This window comes from Carcharhinus amblyrhynchos, chromosome 19 (assembly GCF_965287045.1).
Source record: "Carcharhinus amblyrhynchos chromosome 19, sCarAmb.v2.hapA, whole genome shotgun sequence".
Taxonomy (NCBI): domain Eukaryota; kingdom Metazoa; phylum Chordata; class Chondrichthyes; order Carcharhiniformes; family Carcharhinidae; genus Carcharhinus; species Carcharhinus amblyrhynchos.
The window spans coordinates 42,901,520-42,914,709 of NC_137342.1; the positions used below are offsets into that span (position 1 = coordinate 42,901,520).

At 39.9% G+C, this 13,190-nt stretch overlaps 1 protein-coding gene and 1 non-coding gene across 2 annotated transcripts in view; both read right to left on the reverse strand.

Annotated features, from left to right (window-relative positions):
- net1 (neuroepithelial cell transforming 1) overlaps positions 1-13,190 on the reverse strand; it is a 128,680-nt gene that overhangs the window by 37,972 nt on the left and 77,518 nt on the right. The window lies entirely within an intron of this gene.
- On the reverse strand, positions 11,032-11,138 carry LOC145355676 (U6 spliceosomal RNA). The gene has a single exon (XR_013889028.1). It is a non-coding gene; the product is annotated as a U6 spliceosomal RNA (small nuclear RNA).

The window sequence follows — 13,190 nt, forward strand, 5'->3', positions numbered from 1 at the left end:
CATTTAAAAGTTAATATATATACATATATATAAGGGCAGTAACGTGCAGGAAATGGAGCAAGAACTGGAATATCAGGTAAGGCTGTATAGCTCTTTTTCGCCTGGCACAATCAGTATGAGCAAACAGCCTTCTTTTGTGCTGTAAATTTCTGAACTTTCACATGGCCTAATTTAACTTGCAACAAGGGCCACAGAGGAAGATGAATTTGTGTTGAGCAAGTGGAGATCACAGCAAGGGCCAAAATGGTAGCTTTGGCTTTCTTAATATTCAGCTGATGGAATCAAATGGTTGACTTACAACAGTACAGAAGTGATTGTTGAACAAGGGAAAAGGTGCAGAGTCATTACTGCACATATTTCAACCGCGCATTTGAACATATTTCATGTTGTTAGCAAGCTGACAATGAAAGAAAATCTTGCTCTATTATTTATGGAACAAAAGGATCAAAAACATCATCATTGCTTCAACTGGTTGAAATGCTGGTTTTGTACATTTTCTGGTCTGCACTACATTGTACATTAGTATGATCTGCACTATAGCAGCGGAGAATTCAGAACCAAGAAATTTATTAAGTTCTCTTTAGTAATGATCTAAGCATCCCTGTTTAAAAATAAGAGGTCTCTCATTTATAACAATGTCACCTAGTTTTATGTTTCCCCCACAAGAGGAAACATCTTTCAGGTGTCCACTCACACAAGTCCTCCCAAGATCTTATATGTTTCAATAAGATCACCTCCCATTCTTCTAAACACCAGTGGGTATAGCACGTAACCTGTTCAGCCTTTTATCAGAAGACAACCCCTTCATCCCAGCAATGTATCCAATGAACAGTTTCTGAAGCAATTATATGAGTCCGAAACTACACTCAGTACTCCAGATCAGGTCTCACCAAGACCCTCTACAACTGTCAGAAACGTTTTTGTATTCCACTCCTCTTGCAGTAAACACCAATATTCTGAATGCTGAATGCTGTGCCTGCACTCGAACATTAGTGGATTCATGAACCAGGGCACCTAGATCCTTCTGTATCACAAGGTTCTTTAATCTCTCGCCATTTAAATGGCATGCGTCATTTAGAGGGCAGCACAGTAGCACAGTGGTTAGCACTGCTGCTTCACAGCTCCAGGGTCCTGGGTTCGATTCCTGGTTCGGGTCACCGTCTACGTGGAGCTTGCACATTCTCCTCTTGTTTGTGTGGGTTTCCTCCGGGTACTCTGGTTTCCTCCGGGTACTCCGGTTCCCTCCCACAGTCCAAAGATGTGCGGGTTAGGTTGATTGACTATGCTAAGAAATTGCCCCTTAGTGTCCAGGGATGCGAAGGTTAGAGGGATTAGTGGGTATAATGTGTAAGGATATGGGGGTAGGGCCTGGGTGGGATTGAGTTTGGTGCAGACTCGATGGGCCAAAGGGCCTGTTTCTGCACTGTAGGGTTCTATGATTCTATGCTGCCTTTCTATTTTTCCTACCAAAGTGAACAAGTTCATATTTATCCACACTATACTCCAACTTTTTTTTCCACTTGAAATGTCTAAATCTATATAGAGTCATAGAGGTTTACAGTATGGAAACGGGCCTTTTGGCCCAACTTGTGCATGCTGCCCTTTTATTTTTAAAACCTCTAAGCTAATCCTAATTGCCTGCATTTGGCCCATGTCCCTCTATACCCATCGTACCCATGTAACTATCTAAATACTTTTAAAGGATAAAATTGTACCCGCCTCTACTACTTCCTCTGGCAGCTTGTTCCAGACACTCACCATCCTTTGTGTGAAAAAAATCCCTCTCACCTTAAATCAATGCCCTTTAGTTTTAAACTTCCTTACCTTTGGGAAAAGATATTGACTATCGAGCTGATCTGTGCCTCTCATTATTTTATAGACCTCTATAAAATCACCCCTCAGCTTCCTTTGCTCCAGAGAAAAAAGTCCCAGTCTATCCAGCCTCTCCTTATAACTTAATCCATCAAATCCCAGTAACATCCTAGTAAATCTTTACTGCATTCTTTCTATTATAGAGTGACCAGAATTGCAGTCTACCAGACTAGCTATGCAGACTACCTCCTCTTGACAAATTATTTTCCTCCTTATCTTAGTATCATCGGCAAATTTAACTACCATATATTGGCTCCCTTCATCCAAGTTACTGATGGACACTGTAAACAGTTGAGGATCCAGGACTGATCCTTGTGGCACTCCACTAGTTACAGCTGCCAACCTGAAAAGTACCTCTTTATCTTTATTCTTTGCTTCCAGTTAGCCAACAAATCCTTAAATCAAGCTACTCCCCCAACAATCCGTGCTTTTATCTTGCAGTGTAACCTTTGACATGGTAACTTTTCAACTGCCTTTTGGAAATCCAAGCGGACCACACGTTCCCCTTTATCCACCTTGAATGTCAATATGTCTAAGTACTTCGAATAGCGAAACATTATTTCTCCTTCACAAATAATGTCTTTCTTTTGGTAGAATCCAATGGAGTATCTCAACTTAAATTTTCAACCAAAGCTTTTATCAAGATTGCAAGTGGCATGCAATGACATGCACAAGAACAGGTTCCAGTTCACCAAAAATCAAAGGAACCAAAAACATAATGAAAAGTTCTCATGTTTGGTATATAGCTGATTTCCTGCGGTGCTGTTCAAATAACGTCAATGTTTATTCTTCCGTTTTGCATGAAAGATTGGTTGTAGATCACATCAATGCACAGCTTGGTGTAGTAAATGTAGAATCACCCAACAGTCTCTTTTTGAAAAGGATCCCTTCACGTGCATTAACTCTACCTTGCAAAATATCTTGCGATATTGAGAGGATTGGAAATGGCAATATCCATATTTTCATCTTTCCTTCCGTGGTCAGTAGTTGCTTCTGATTTTTTTGGAGATTTGGGAGACCATTAGGCAAATGAGTGATTGCAAAATCAACTGTTATTTTGGAAATGCAGATGACAATACAATGCACTAACAGGCTTTTTAACTGACTGGTTGGATGACCACGTGTGGTGGAAAAAAGGAGCAAGACTTGCCCGAGACTGTCCTCTACCCTCTTGTAAAAACAATCAAAATACAGTGGAAACAAACTTGCCAATTCCTGTGACTCTCGTGAAATGAGTTTTGAAGTAATATTCACTTATGATGTGATAATGCAGGATACAGACAGTTCTGAACATGCTCACTTTCAAAAGGAGACCTCATATTCGATGAAGATGTTAATTATGTAGGTGACAAATTGCATTCTTGACAAGATGGGTTTATAACATGATCCCCTAACCACAAACATTAGTGGGATTAAGAGGATTGTTAGGCTGATATTTCTTTCAAGGTTGGTGGCCAAATCAGGTGTAGGCTTCATTTATTCAACCAGTACCAATGAGCATTAAATTCTTCTTTACCAAGTTAGAAATCCATCCATTTTAAGTTTAATAGTTTTAAGACAGATCGTTAAACTAAATCAGCACCTGCCTCATTCCTCCATTTCAATTTATTATTTTCATATGTATTGGTATACAATGAAAAATATTGTTTCTTATGTGCTCCGCAGGCAAAGCATATCGTATATATGGAAGGAAAGGAGAGTGCAGAATTTAATGTTACAGTAATAGCCAGGACGTATAGAAAGATCAGCTTAATCTGAGGTATGTTCATTCAAAAGTCTGATGGCAGCAGGGAAGAATTGTTCTCGAGTCGGTTGTGTTCAGACTTTTGTATCTTTTTTCCCAACAGAAGAAGGTGGAAGAAAGTATGTCTGGGGTGCGTGGGGTTCTTGATTATGCCAGCTGCTTACCTGAGGCAGCGGGAAGTGTAGACAGAGACAATGGATGGGGAGCTATTTTGTACAATGGACTGGGCTTCATTCACGACCCTTTGTAGTTTCTTGCGGTCTCAACAGAGCAGGAGCCATACCAAGCTATGATACAGCCAGAAAGAATGCTTTCTATGGTGTATCGGTAAAAGTTGGTGAGACTCGTAACTTACATGCCCAATTCCGAATTGGAGAGGAATTTGGCCACACAGACATAGGTGTTAAGGAGTATAGTAAGAGGCCGAGGACTCAGCATTGTGGGGCACTAGTGTTGAGGATGATCGTGGAGGAGGTGTTGTTGCCTATCCTTACTGATTGCGGTCAGTGGGTTAGGAAGTTCAGGATCCAGTCACAGGGGCAGAGCCGAGCCCCAGACCACAGAGTTTTAAGATGAGTTTCATAGGAATAATGGTGTTGAAAGCTGAGCTGTAGTCAATAAATAGGAGTCTGACATAGGGGTCTTTGTTGTCTAGATGTTCCAGGGTTGAGTGTAGGGCAGGGAGATGGCAACTGCTATGGACCTGTTGCAGCAGCAGGCAAATTGTAGTGGATCCAGGCAATCTGGGAGGCCGCAGTTGAACCTTGCCATGACTAACATTTCAAAGGACTTCATGGTGATGGACGTCAGAACCATCGAACGATAATCATTAAGGCATGTTGTCTGGCCTTTCTTTGGTAACGGGATGATGATGAATTAAATGAACAGGATAAACCAGTACAGAAACTACATGCACAACAGTGTTAGGTGAGGCACTGTAACAAGGCACTCAGTTTTTAGATATAGACAGCAAAATACATAGACAGCAAAGAATGCCAAAACAGGGAGGATAATGTTGAGGCTATCCTTTGCTTCCAGTAATAAAATTAATCGAAAAGCAAGAACGTTAAGTTAAAAGAAAACTGCAGGAAGTGACTAGCAAGCTTAAAATAATACTTGAAAGATTACACGATAACAGGAAATCATAATTAATAAATAATATGGGATGAATGAATATATACTGTGGCTTGCTGCTCTGCTTCAGGTTCAAGGCTGGCTACCTGGATCTCCTGCTGTCTCGCAGATGGCTGTACATCACCCTAAACAAACTGCCGTCTGTGATGTTCACTAATTTGTAGGGAAGCCCGTAATCTGATCTCAAAAACGTCTTCCTCTTCCACATGGAATCATGAAACACATTAGCCTTATACCTAGGTAGAAGTGCTAATTAGTTATTTCCGACCTCAGTTCCTTTACATTTTAGGAAAAGTATCTAGTTTACCACACAACTGTTTTCAACCTGATACCAACAGCACTTTTGAGGCTTTATAAGAACATAAGAAATAGGAGCAGGAGTAGGCCATCTAGCCCTTCGAGCCTGCCCCGCCATTCAATAAGATCATGGCTGATCTGTCGCTGCTCAGTTCCACTTTCCCGCCCTCTCCCCATAACCCTTAATCCCCTCTCTTATCAAAAACCCATCAACCGCATCTTAAAAATATTTAGTGAGGCAGCCTCCACCACTTCAACGGGCAGAGAATTCCAGAGATTCACCACCCTTTGAGTGAAGAAGTTCCTCCTCAACTCCGTTCTAAACTGCCCCCCTTTTATCTTGAGGCTGTGCCCCCTAGTCCTACTGTCTTTTTTGAGCGGGAAGAGTCTCTCCACCTCTATCCTATCCATCCCATTCATCATCTTATACGTCTCAATGAGGTCTCCCCTCATTCTTCTAAACTCTAACGAGTACAAGCCCAGTTTATTCAGCCTCTCCTCATAGCTCAACCCCCTCAACTCCGGTATCAGCTTTGAGAGGCTTGGAGTCGCCTCACGGTAAACTTAGAGACGGTTGACATTGCCTCCACTCTCAAGTATCTTGCTCCTTCTTCCCAGAAAAGTAATCTAATCCTTCCTTCGACCCCCAGCAGACAAACCACCCTGGGCAGGATTTTCCGGCCATGCTTGCCCCAGGACCGAAAAATCCCACCTGAGGTTAACAAATCTTTACATAGTGCTGTCCTGCCTGCTACAATTCCCATGGTGGGTGGGATGGGAAAATACCACCTCCAGGCTCTTTGTCAGGCAAACTGAATAATAGCTCACATGACTCTTTCATTTGTCCAAATTTTAAAAGTTACAGTACCAAAATGTAATCTTATAAACCTGCATCAGGATTTCAGGTACCTCCAAATTATGTTGAGCAATATTTGCTAGAGGTAGTCCTACAATGCTTCAGTAATATACCATAGGGAGTTTTAAATTCATGGTGGCACAGTGGTTAGCACTGCTGCCTCACAGCTCCAGGGACTTTGGTTCAATTCCCAGCTTGGGTCACTGTCTGTGTGGAGTTTGCACATTCTCCCCACGTCTGTGTGGGTTTTCCCTGGGTGCTCTGGTTTCCTCCCACATCCAGAGATGTGCTGGTTAGGTGCACTGGCCATGCTAAATTCTCCTCAGTCTACCCAAGCAGGCACTGGAGTGTGGCAACTAGGGGAATTTCACAATAACTTCATTGCAGTGTTAATGTAAGCCTACTTGTGACTAATAAATAAACTTTAACTTTACCTTTTAAATAACGGTGTCCAATGTGATTCACCAAGTGGCTAGTTGATCTGTTGGACCCCATTGATATTTTTTAAACTCATCATATCTTAAAACATTTAGAAAACAATGTTTCTCCCCTTCCCACTCTAAATGTAAATTCATTTTAATTAAGAGATAATTCTGTGGATCCTTGTGTCCAGATATATACAAAGCTCTCTCCCAAACTGGATAACGAGAGTTGCAGCAACAAAGTTCAGTCTCCAATCATAAGTTGCAACCTGAACGTTGTGAATTTGTCATTCAACAGATTAAATCAATTTAAAACATTCAGTATTATGCTGCAGACTTGGGGAATGTCCAGCCCACAAACTGTATTTTGATCTCTGAATTTGGAGATTTGGAGGAATTGCTGAAAGGCTACAAAACCCAAAGGGCTCTGACTATAAGGCAGGTGAGTTCTGTAGCGCAGTGGCATTACAATCTGTTGTTTCATGGTTTAAGGGTATTTGGTATTATGTTGAGACAGAAAGATCAAGTGAATTTATGCCTGATCTCTGCTTTGTGTTAAATCTCAGCCAAAACACTCGGTCAACTGCCTTCTGTTGCTGAGTTTGGAAAGGGAGCAGAAATATCAAATGAAAGGTGAAAAAAGGCAATTCAGAATTTCTGCTCCTCATTTCAGTAACTCCATCTAGACTCAGACAGGAAGAATGGCTACGTCACATAACTGATAATTGGAGAATTACACCCTTGTTGAAATCAGCACTTTCACAAGTGGAAGATCCCGCTTAAAGCGATTATTCTATGCTTAAAACTATCACTTAATCTTGTACAAGAAAACCTCTGAATGGTTTCGTTGGAATTTACAAATGATTCACAAAAGGAGTAAGTAGGTCTCACCAAGACATTTCATCACTTCTTCTTTCTAAATTCACAGTATTACAGATGACACGTCAATTCCTACAAAGCCCTTCCCCAATTTTATAAAGGTTCCAAATATAGCCAAGGGTTCTGGTTTCTGTTGGTTAGTTGGCATGCTGAAATGTGACTTGATATCTACTGTTCTTCACAATCACAGCCTTTTAACAAGTTTGATTTTTCAAAACCGAACAAACCAGAAAAGCAATAAAGACCCTCAAGGTAGGGTGGAGGAAGAAAAAGACAAGCCCCTTGTCTATTCTACACAGAGGAAGAACAATCAAATATTAAGACTAAAATAGAGAGAGAGATATTCTACTGTTAAGTGGAGAGCATTTTAAGACCATACTTTGCACCATGATGACTCTGGAGGTTACAAAGATTGGCCCATGAAGTTGCTAAAGAAAGTCAAAGAACATAAGTTAAATGGCAGAGAAAATGGTTAATGTAATATTGGTGTGACCATGACAGATTTATTGTTTTTGCATCAGAACTGAGAGGGCAGCTGAGGAGACATTATTCAACAATCTTACCTTTGTTAGTGTTAAACTAATGGATAACTATCTGTAATTTTATGAGTTTTGACCAATCAAATGAGTATGGCAAAGTAGCGGTTCTGTAACTGAACTAGGAGCATAGAGTTTGAGGAAATCCAAGTTCCACTGTGACAAGCTGTGAAATGGAATTCACTAAAAATGACCATGGAAAGTGATAAATTGTCATTATACTTTGCTGGGAAGGGAACTTGATAATACCTACTTGGCCTAGGTTACGCATAAATCATCCATTCCACTTGGTCAGCACATGGTCAACTCATGAACCACCAAACTGGCAGGAAAGTAAGCACTATGTGACATTGTTCTCATCGCAGGAACAAATAAAATAAACTCAAGCACTCTGACTGATGACATAATGGTATCTTTATTTACCGAGCACGAGTTTCATGCAAATACCTCCCTATCAGCGTAAAACAAAACTACTGGGAAATCAAAGCAACAGCTACCCATAACGTAGTGAGCAAAATCAACAGCATCAGATAACACTGAGCTGTGGATCCCAAGTGAGCAGTGACTGGGTTTTAGACTGGTCTCTAGGTCAAAGGAGAATGGTGGAAAATCAGTCAGGGTTTCTTCATTGCTAAAAATGGTACATACATGGCTGTTAGGCGTTAACAAAATCAAAATCATACTCAGTTATAGTGTCCTCTATGATTTCATAATGTAAACTATTAAATGGAAAATGTTTTGTTTCTTCTGGTCAACAATGAAGTGTGATCTTGGCTCAAAATGAAAGATAGTGTTCCAGTCCAGGATTTGAACACATATACAAATGCAAAGGACTGCAGATTATGGAAATGTAAAATCAACAGGTCTTGAACACAGACACATGGCAATGCTGCAATGAAGGAGGGCCTTTTATCAGACCAGATAGTAAATGGATACCTTGTTTTACTTTACTGATGAGTGCAAAAGATCCCAAGACAGCATTAAAGGAACAGCAGCAAATTCTCCCTTAACCATTTAATGTGTGCTGCTGCTGTTGGGTAACTCATTTGCTTCACAGGAATTGGTTGCCTTGTCTGAGTATATAACACCATTTACACTTCAATGTGATTCATTAACTGGGAAATATTTCTGGATGTCCTAAAGATTTTAAAAATTACTTTTCAAAATCAGAAATGTGCAAAAACCTTTGAAAAGCCTGTCTGAGCGCTATTTGGTGGTCATTTAAGCAAATTATTGTGCCAGGCTTTCAGCAGAAATCCATCTCAACAAACAAAATCAAGAACGTCAGATAACACTGAGTTAGTTGATCCCAAGTGAGCAGTGGCTGGGTTTTAGACTGGTCTCTAGGTCAAAGGAGAAGCACCACTTTGAGGGTTTGAAATATTCAACTTATTGGACTGTTGATGGAATTCCTGCAATTTTCAGAACTTAAAAACAGTACACTTCTAAAATTTAAAAAAATTTGTCCATCTAGTGCATCAAATAAACACCAGCCTGAAAAATAAAAGCTGATTGCGATGAAGGGAAAATGGGTGAGGCATTGCAGCAGCAAGATACAATAAAACCGTAATTGGCAGTTTTTCCAGGATACGACAGAGCAAAAATCACGAGGAAGAATCAAAGAATGGAATTTCCCAACGCAAAACAATACCATGGCCACATTTTCATTGTGTTCATTCTAATTTGGTCCACTTCAAATCAGAACAGTACTTTCTTTTTTGCTTCTGCGTCAAGTATTAGCCATTGTGTTTCATACTTGCAGTTTGTGCAAGAACTAAACTGAAACAAGTGACCCACCAAGTTACTACACTCAAGAAACAGTACTGAAACACATTGTAAAGAAGTAAAATCTGCTCAAGAGGAATTTCCTGAATCAACCAGCTCCAACCATATAGAGATAGGGGAAAAAAAAGAACTGAAAATATTTCAATACCACTGTATCTAGACAAGACATCCAGCCAAATTGTCATTTAAATAAAGAACTTGCATTGATCTTAATTGTTCCTAGGACATCTCACAGCTGATTTACTATAACTATTGGAAAATAATTAACGTGGCAGCTAATTTACAAAAAGTTCTGCAAACAGTTAGTTATTAATTTCATTGCTATAGTTTGTACTGCAGAACTACATCAAGTTTTGTAAGATATTGAATATGGAGCTCTGAAATTAACTTTTCGACATTGCTGGTCAGATATCGAAATGTTAGAAATGTTGAAGGGTGTAAAGGTTCTTGCATATTCAGGCTTGAGTTTATAGTTTAAATATTATGCATATACTACATATGATAGTAGAGTACATTTTTTATTCATTCATGGGACATGGGCATCACTGGCTGGCCAGCATTTATTGTCCGTTCCTAGTTGCCCGAGAACAGTTGAGAGTCAACCACATTGCTGTGGCATGCGTCACATGTAGGCAGACCAGGGTACAGTCAACAGATTTCCATCTCTAAAAGGACATTAGTAAACCAGATGGGTCTTTTTCTAACAATCAACAATGGTTTCATGGTCATTAGCAGACTCTTAATTCCAAATTTTTCAAAAACAGTACTTACAGCCTCAGTAGGACATGAATTCGTTGGGAGTCAGTTCTGAAATTAGCATGCAGGTTGATCAGATGTCTTTACAAATTCAAGGCATCTGTACAGCACTTGCTGGACATTTCTAGTCATCAGTGATTACACCTTCCAGAAATTTAGAACCCAGTAAGCAACTGCATGTCTGTAATGCAGTTCCCACAGTACTCACTCAATTATTTCATACATAAACTGGCCAATGCCTTAGGATCAGCCTTGGCCCACATGTTACATGGTCATTATTCTAAAGTGGATATGTACTTCCTTCTCCAACAAGAACAGGATAATATTACTAAAGTACAAGCAAAAATGAACAGAATTTTAGCATGCCGCTACAGACATTATAAAACCCTGATCACCACATTCTTCCAAAGACTTACTGTGGTTGCACAGCCTTTAGAAAATGCAACTATTCGAAAATCATAGAATCCCTATAGTGCAGGAGGCCATTCGTCCCATCGAGTCTGCACTGACCACAATCCCACCCACCCCTATCCACGAAGCCCCACGTATTTACCCTGCTAATCCCCCTGACACTAAGGGGCAATTTACCGTGGCCAAACAACCTAACCTGCACACCTTTGGACTGTGGGAGGAAACCGGAGCACCCGAAGGAAACAATGAGGAGAATGCGCAAACTCCACATAGACAGTGACCTAGGTCCCTGGCACTGTGAGGCAGCAGTGCTAACCACTGTACCACCATGCCATCCAAAAACATATGGAATGCTTCACAAATTTGCATGTCATTCTTGCACAGAGCCATGCTAATTCTTTTCTGTTTCGTTCCAATTTTAATATATGCTCTGCCAAAGCAAGTACATATGGTGATCTATTTCACTTTTTAGCCATCAGACCCTTGCCAATGAATTGCTCAGAATCCATGCAAGTCCAGCAAGGAGAAAGCCAGATTATGACATGTAAAGAAAAACAGAAGCCATTGCTACAAGAGGCTGGTATTGGATTGATCTAGTTTTCACTGCTTTTAAAAGGTACCAGGAAAAATCTTCAGCTGGGGCTAAAATTATAAATGCCAACATCACGCTTCATTTCTCAGGATTTCCTGCAAAATATGTCTGATGTCTAACCTTGCATAAAAGGCAAGTCAACTTATATCCTTCCTAGTTGGTAAGCATAGGATTGGTAGAGACTTTGAAACACACCACTTACCTGACTTCCAAGCTCAGAAATAGTGTACAGCACAGTGAGACCTAAGGAATTGATGAATAAACCAAGACCAGTAGTTCTGTCCATGGACTACCTGCCACAGTATGAAAGCAAATAACCGCACTTTGATGCTGAGCAGTGTTGAGGTAGACTGATGGATTTCTTCTGCAAAATGTGCCTTACACCTGTGGGAAGTGACTACAGTGTGTATAAACAGGAAGAAAGAAAGATGCTCAGTACAGAATAGTTTAAGCCACTGAACGTCAGTATAACTAAGTACTGGTGTAGAATGTGTATACAAGTGTAGATTTTATTTAATTTACCATGGAATGAAAGGCATATTTATATTATATATAGATTTCTCCTGAGAAGTCCGAACTAATTCTGTTTTTGTGGTGTAGACGTGCTACATTGCTCAGTATGAGTACTGCATAACTTTAATGCCAATACATTTTGCTGTACTTATTCCTAATTTAGAAATTGCTAAAATTGTGTTGCATTGTATAAAATTATATTAACCTGAGAAAGGTTGAAAGAGGAATGTTTTGGTCTTTACACTTGCCATAACTGAAGTGGAGTTGGGCAAGGTTATATAAATGAAGCAAGAATTACAAAGTTATTGTAAATAAAATTTAATCAAAAAAATGAACTATCCATAAAAACCTATTTTAATTAGTTTCTTTGGAATTCAGCAAGATCAAATTTCCCACTGATTACCTTCTCCTTTTCTGAAGGTACTGATGCCTTTCACTTGAATAAGCGGTATAGCATTTCACCCACCAACTAGCTATTCTTCGTTATGGATAATGGGAAGTATCACATCCTGCACTAAGTCACACACATCCTTGACCTCGTCTGTGCTGACCTATATTGGCATCCAATGCTCCAATTTAAAATTCTCATCCTCATGTTTAAATCTCTTCACAGCCGTGGCACGTCCCCACCTCTGGCGTCCAGCCATAAATCTCTTTCCATCCAGAACTCAACTCTCCTGCTCCTGAACTAAGAGGACCATATAAACTTGCTGGAAAGTGCATGTCTGGGAGTTCTGAAATTGAAATGTGGTAATGGTCCAGTATACGAGAGGAACATTGCTCCAGCATGAATCATCTCAAGGAGGAACTTGCGTGCAGGAGGGTGAAGAGAAGCAAAAGGAGAAAGCCCATCTGTGACCAAGAGAAAAACACCTGCTTTTGTCATATTTTATAAAATAAACATGGTCAAATTTAAGAAGCAATATACAATTCTTCAATGTGGTGGAACATAGGTAACACAGACAGATCATTTATTGCACTATTGAGTGCAAGCAGACGCCAGGCAACTCCCTGAAAGACAGATCTAACTTGAAAAGACAAATACATGGAGGTGTTGACAGAAACCTGAAACTGGCAGACCTGAATAAGTTTCTAAATTTACAAATGTCCTTTGTTCACTCGGCTCCTCAAAGTAAAACCTTTCTTTAGGCTTCTACGTAATTATTAGGAGTGCACTTCAAGAGAGCTTTCATCCACGTACCGTGTTTGACTGGTTACTGCTATACATAGTTCACTGATTGTGTCATTGTGTGGTTTAACTAAAACTAATTCGTGAGAACAATTTTCAATTGTACTTCTGAAATACAAATGACACCATTATAGAAAAGCAGAAATACAATGCATTATATCAAAGTTACAGCATAACACAAGAAACCTAAACTTGATTATTACA